Source organism: Mustela lutreola, chromosome 1 (genome assembly GCF_030435805.1).
Source record: "Mustela lutreola isolate mMusLut2 chromosome 1, mMusLut2.pri, whole genome shotgun sequence".
In the NCBI taxonomy this organism is placed as follows: domain Eukaryota; kingdom Metazoa; phylum Chordata; class Mammalia; order Carnivora; family Mustelidae; genus Mustela; species Mustela lutreola.
This window is the reverse complement of record NC_081290.1, coordinates 106111101-106117908: the sequence shown is the minus strand read 5'-3', so window position 1 is coordinate 106117908 and position 6808 is coordinate 106111101. Positions and strand designations below refer to the sequence as shown.

At 38.6% G+C, this 6808-nt stretch overlaps 1 protein-coding gene across 5 annotated transcripts in view; it reads left to right on the top strand.

The window, feature by feature from the left end:
- The first annotated feature begins 215 nt into the window (after nucleotides 1-215).
- Nucleotides 216-6808, top strand: part of NFKB1 (nuclear factor kappa B subunit 1) — a 120463-nt gene continuing 113870 nt past the window's right edge. For 2 of the 5 annotated variants that reach the window (XM_059172063.1, XM_059172056.1), the window contains exon 1: nucleotides 216-342. The gene's annotated coding sequence lies outside the window, so the exon portion shown is untranslated. The remainder of the gene's footprint in view (nucleotides 343-6808) is intronic. The other 3 variants (XM_059172082.1, XM_059172071.1, XM_059172084.1) reach the window with 2 other exon arrangements.

Genomic DNA, 6808 nt, shown 5'->3' with positions numbered 1-6808 from the left:
CCGCCGCCGCCCTCGGCCTGCGCCCCGCCGCCGGCCCCGCTCCGAGAGCCCAGCGCAGCCCAGGCCGGAGCCGCCGCGGTCGGGAAGGCGGCACAGCCGCGGCCCGGCCACCGCGCGTCCTGCGCTTCCCTCCGCCCGCGCTGCGGACATGGCGCGGCGCTGACTAGCCCGGCCCGGCGAGAACGCGCGCTCGCTCGCCCCGACCCGACCCGACCCGCACCGGACCCGCTCCGGCCCCGGCCCCGGCCGGCCGCTGCTTCTTCCTTCTCCGGCCCGCAGGCCCGCGCCGCCCCGAGGGGAGCCCACAGGCGCAGGGAGGCCGAGCGCGGACTCGTCACGAGGGTAAGCCGAACTCGGGCAAGTGGGGGCCACGCCGGGGACGTGTGGCCCGAGTCCCGCCGCCTACCCGCCCCGCACCCCCTCTAGCTCTGCTCGGACTTCCTCATTCCTGCGCTAACCGCTGGGCTATTCCGGACGGAGGACCAGGTTGACAGGAGTTGAGAGGCACATGGGCATGGAGAGAGGGGCAGAAGGCACATCTGGACTTCGCAGGGGCCGCTTGGCCAGAGGGCCACGGCTGCCCGGGCCGTCCTTTCTCCTCGCGTCCCAGCGCCGGGCGGGAACCGGGACCCGTGGGGGAACTCTCGCAAACTTTTTTTTTTTTTTTTAATGTTCACCCCCCACCCCCACCCCTCCTGGCGGGTGGCTTGAGGGTTGAGGTGCGCTTCGGAGAGGGAAAGGTGGTTGGTGCAGTGCTGAACCAGATTTCACCTAAGGGCGTTCCATGAAATGAAAGCAGAAGTGTATGTCAAGTCCTCTTGCCTGGGAAAGCCCTCCCCACCAGCTCCCCAAAATTGAGTAGAAGAGCCTCATTCCTTCATCTCCTACTTCAAAAAGAAGCCCCCCACTTATGTCTGTTTGTCTGTCTCTCTCATACACACACACACACACACACACACACACACACACACACACCAGGACATAATGTATTCACTTAACTACAGAATCCGTATCTTCGTTTTGACAAAAAACAAGGAGGGCCTGGTAATGAACCTACAGGGCCTGGCATTTGAGAAAAGAAATTATCTACTTAGAGCACTTTTCAGACACTGATTATGTAAAACACTCGGACAACAGCACCATGTATCATGCATGACCTCCAAAATAAAAATAATGATATAAACAAAGCCTATCCTAAACACAGGTTTTCTTACGGTCTTTAAGAATAGATACCAATGGAGATGTTTGCCGTGATTTATTGGTCTGTACTGAAACCTAAATGGGACTTGATGATACAGTACTTGATTATCAAGATTTAAGACCTTTCCATGGACTCTGTTAAGTAGGGTTTTTCAGCATTGCAGCTTATTAAATAACTGTATTTAACTTATAGATTTTGTTATAAGGCCCATAATCTGGGAAAATGACTATAGTATTACTACAACATTTAATAACTCTGGCATACAAATGTTCTGTAAACTGGTGATCTTTGGTAAACACTGAAGCTTTGGGATCAAGATGTCCAGTGCTTATTTTTCTAGAAAAACATCTCAATAGAATATTCTTGAGTAGTTTAAATTGCAGTATTTGTTAAAACTAAAACGGACTCTTGATTAGAATAAAGTTCTTAACTGGAGTATGTTGTTTTCCTAATTTTAATATTGTGCTTTCTAGAGATGAATCCTCTTACTGTTTGATACACTAAGGAAATGTAAATAATCTAAAGCAATGCATTTTTTGAGTTTATGAGCTTGGGAAGACAGGAAATACAAAGATTTGTTTCCAGTAGCATTTTACATTTGTCATGTAATTAAGTTGCTAAGGAGAATCGAATATTTATCATAAATGGAAACATGAAATCTCCTGAAATTATTCATCCATATTGATATACCTGCAACTCCTCAGTGCCCTGTGGAGCTTGTTTAGATAAAATGTCTTCCTGGGCCACAGCCTACTGGGCAAATGTGAACACAAAGGAAGGCTCATTATGTGTAGATTGAATGCTGGCATTGAAATACTGCTTGCTGTGAATAGTAAATCACCTCTAACCTAATTGAAACACTTTTTAAAGGAAATGTTATAATCCAGTTAGGTGTTGGTGGGTTTGACAATTAGGGTTTGAAAATCTATAATCTTTGTTTTCAAATTTCAATTTAATCTTAAATTCTGCAGCTGGCATTCAGATGGGCTGAATGAATAAACACTGTTTCTCAAACCCAGTTAGTAAATACTAGAGTATACATACAAAAATAGTTGTTCCCCTTTGTAAGCACTACTTTGATCTTTGCACTTCCTTCTTACTCCTACCTCTTAAACAAGTTCATCTGTGATGACTGAGTTGCTGTTGGGAGTTGCCATTGGTAAAAGCTTAGACTGAAATAGCCAGGATGTTAGATTTAGTGATCATATCCCTCCTATTTCTCTTGTCATGTTGCTTGGAACAAACTGAAGCTAGTGTAAGAAACTAATATTTAGGCAGGTTTTTACTACTGCTTTCAGACTTCCAGATAATTGATGAAGTAAGTTACCTTCACTTTCAGGGATTGCTCATTGTGGTAGATAGAAGGTCTAGATAAAGATTTGGCGGCTTGCAGGAATCTTGGACTATCATTCAATCAGCAAGATCTTTTTTTTTTTTTTTTTTTTTTAACCTAATTTATGAGAGGTATTCCCCTGTTCATAAGAGGTGAAAGTTCTGGCTTTTGGGGGGAAGTGGTTACTTCATAACCTTCAATTAATTTCAACTTGGGAGAAGTAAGAACAGTATTGACATTTTAAAATAGTAAGTTAAATAAAAAATATGAGTTTCCGTATGGCTTTTTAATAAAGTGAAAATATCATCTTTCCCTTCTTCAGAACTTCTTAGTAAATGTGCTCTTCTGAGCACAGAGATGATTGCAATAGAAAGTGTATCTGGAAATGCAGAATAGTTTAACCAATAGAGTAAATACTCAGGTTACACTCTTCTAGTCTACAGATTGAACGGGAATCACTGTAGCAAGTAGGGATGCATAAGAATCAATGGCTATGCAAATTAGCAGGGGGATTGTTTTATTGTTTTCTGTTTATCCTATGAATCATGTAAGGTGGTAAGATTGTTGCATATTATAAGAACAGAATAAGGAAGAGAAGGAAGAAAAGAATTTTATTGTTGTAGGAGGACACTTCTAAATGTTCTACTCTTACATCAGCATTTATGTTTGATTAGAGTTAATTGACAACTGCTTCTTAGTGACCAGTAAACCTCACTGAAGCAATTTGTGCAGCTTTCTGGGAATTAATTCTCATTTGCACTCTTGCACCTCCCACAAATATGAACTCCCCTGTAAGGTTCTTAGATGAGCAGGTAAACCGTGTGAAGCACGTTTGCCCCTATGAATTGACCCTATCACTTCTTAGGAGACCTTAAGGATTTTCAAGAACTAGAAGCATTCAGCCTTAGGAAGGAATGTTTGGACTTGTGGCACAGCTATACAAGTTAGCTTGGCTCCTTGACCTTTTTTTTTTTTAAACAATAAAGATTAATGTTTGAAACCACTTAATCTGGTAAAGTTAGTAGAGTAACATAACTGAGATGCTTATCTTTGTAATATTTCATTAATGAGTATCTAGTGCCTCACTGTTGGAAAAAAATAGCATTCTTTTCATGATGATAAACTTGCTTTGTACCTTTGGTCTCTGTTGTATTAGAGAGGGTATTCCTGGGTGCAAATTAATGTGCTGTCTTTCATATTTCGGGTGAGGTTGATAGACTTACCCTTGAAAACCAACTAATAGTTTAGAAAACAAGATGTGAAGTCATATTTTATTGCTTCTCTACAAATAATTTAAAGCCTGACAGTTTTACATAAAATAAGATGTCATTTGCTAAAGATCACAGAATCCTCAAGAGTAGATTATGAATGAAAATAGAGTATTCATCATAAAAATATTATATTTTAAAATTTAAAAAGAAACCAATTATCAAATCTCTTATTTTCCTGTAGTAACTAATAGATTTAATTTTCAGTAGTACAAGTTTCAACTGCTTTGTTGCCTATTTTGAAATTAGAATAATGAAGTAGAGACTTAATTCCCCAATACAAATTGGCTTATTACTTTTTATTTATATTTCACCATTAGGCCTAAATCTTATAACCAGCTTTTATTCTGACCCATATTTTCAATAAATATTAATAAATTTATAGACTTATTTTTTCAAATGGTAAAAAAAGATTATGACTGATGGAGCTTTAAAGAATACAAAGATTCTATATGGCTTATCCTTTAAGAGCCTAATTCTTTTTAAAAATAGTGGAAAAGAGAGGAAAAGAGCTATCTAAAAGAATGAAATCTTGTAGCTACAGCTAAAAAGAAATTATACCAAATTTATACTGACAAAGGCATATCTAACATTTAGCACTGTGCTTATTGGTACGTAGTAGGTTACGAATAACTATTTTTTGAGTGAAGGAATGGCACAAGTTTTCTTTTGTGGTGTTTGTTCAAAAATAGGGCAGCTGTTTTCTGCAAGGAAAAAAAAATTACACTCTTTTGCCTTGCCTTCTGGGAAGAAAGAAACCAAAAACAAAGTTCTTGCTTCCTAGATATTATATTCTTATCTAAAGAGCACACGAAGTTTATTAGAACAAGGAATTTATTGAAAAGTACCCAGTGAGGTTTGAAGCAATGGGGGGTGGGAGGTTGGGGGAACCAGGTGGTGGATATTAGAGAGGGCAGGGATTGCATGGATCACTGGGTGTGGTGCAAAAAATAATGAATACTGTTATGTTTAAAATAAAACAAACAAACAAAACAAAATAACAACAACAAAAAAGTACCCAGGGACTTTCAAAAGGAAAGCATTTCATTTTGAAAGATGAGTTTATGGGGCACCTGGGTGGCTCAGTGGGTTAAGCCACTTCAGCTGCCTTCAGCTCAGATCATGATCTCAGGGTCCTGGGATCGAGTCCCACATCGGGCTCTCTGCTCAGCAGGGAGCCTGCTTCCTCCTCTCTCTCTCTGCCTACTTGTGATCTCTCTCTGTCAAATAAATAAATAAAATCTTAAAAAAAAAAAAAAGAAAGATGAGTTTATGAACTGGAAAAAAATGGTTTTTAGTTTCCAAGTTTGAGAGGCACTAATTATGAAGGAACGTAATAAAGTAATTGAAATGATAAAAGGTGTTTATGCAAGTAAAAAGTGTAGCTTTCTGCTATGCTAGAATTTATCTGTACTCCATTGAAACTGTAATTTCAATATTAGAGTCTCCAAAAGAGGAAACAGTGCTATAGGCACTGTTTTGTAATCTGAAGTTTGTTAAAGCCTATCTAAATTAATCAACTAAAAAGTAAAACCAAAATATGTTAAGCCATCCAGAATTAAATACTTACCACCTACAAAAAACTGAAGGGGAAAAACTACTAGCTGGAAAATCTCAGGAACAAGCAGACACTTAGTAAGGGGTACTGTATTTTCCACTTTTCATACTTTAATGATTTTGCAATACCCAGGACCTCCTCATGTCAGGGTTTTATCGATTATTTTCACTTGGAACATTTTCGGAAAACTGTCCTTGAAACTCTAAATCAAACCATCTATTATTCTATGAGGACATAATTTATTAAATCTTCCATCCAGACTAGAAGAGAACACAATGCCAACACTCCCAGGCCTGGTGTCCCGACCCCAAGTAGAGTTAGAACCATTTTATCGGAAATTGCTGTTGCTTTGCTCCCCACTTAATTCTGGTTCTGACCCTGATCTCCCTTCGAATCACTTACAAAGACACATTCAGGTTTTAAAAATGAAATTTTAAAAATTGTTTTAAAAAATGAAATTTTAAAAATTAGAAACTAAATGTTTACTTATAGGAGAGGTACACTGTAGAGCTGTCACTGTTGAAAAGTACTCACAGTAGTGTTTGTTAGTTAAAATAATAAAATATAATCCAAGTACTTTGGTAACTTCCCTGTAAGAAGTCTCAGAGAAGAATAAATTCTGCTGTGTTCCATTACATAATCAACTCAGTCTGCAGCTTCCAGGCAGGAAGAGAAGCATAAACAAAAACACAAAACTGTAATGTTGGCCTTATCTTTACTGTATTAGTCAAAATTCTATGGACAGTTCATACATTCCATACTGGAAAATAAAGCTATGGGTTTTCCTTAGTTTTCAGGCTTTTTAGGTATGAGTATTTGTTGGTGAGATTTTCTTTTTTCTAAACTTGAACAACAACAACAACAACAACAAATACCAAACCTGCGTAAAGTTAAGCACACCTCTATAGAAGCATTTAACATTTAAAAAACTCAATTGCTATAATGAATTTTGTCAAAATAGCAGTCATTTAAAAAAATTATTCGTTACTATTGTTTTATCATGCAATTCAGACTGAACATACTACACTGTTTCAATGTCAGGACGTACCTCTCCCTCCCCAAGTCAGTTTTTATCTCCATAAATCAGTTCTAACACATATCAAGCATGAAAGAAGAAAAATTAAAGGTGATGACAGACTCTCTAATCAGTCTACCTGTTTATTGGTTCTGTGCCCACACCTGCAATTCATTTCGAATAGTGAGAATAAGTTACTTGATTGTCTTAGAAAATATGCCTTCTAGCAAGAATTTTAGGAATGGAGAGAATGACTATTTCTTTGAGTGTTTTTACATGAATTCCTCATGTTTTATTGAGATTTGAAGAACTTCTTTGTCTAGTAGGTGTTAGATATAGGTTTATTTTTTAGGATTTAAGCATTTATTGGTGTTTGATCATTAAGACTTGGTTTATAAAACTTCAGTGTTTTTTTCTTTTAAACAGGGGTTAG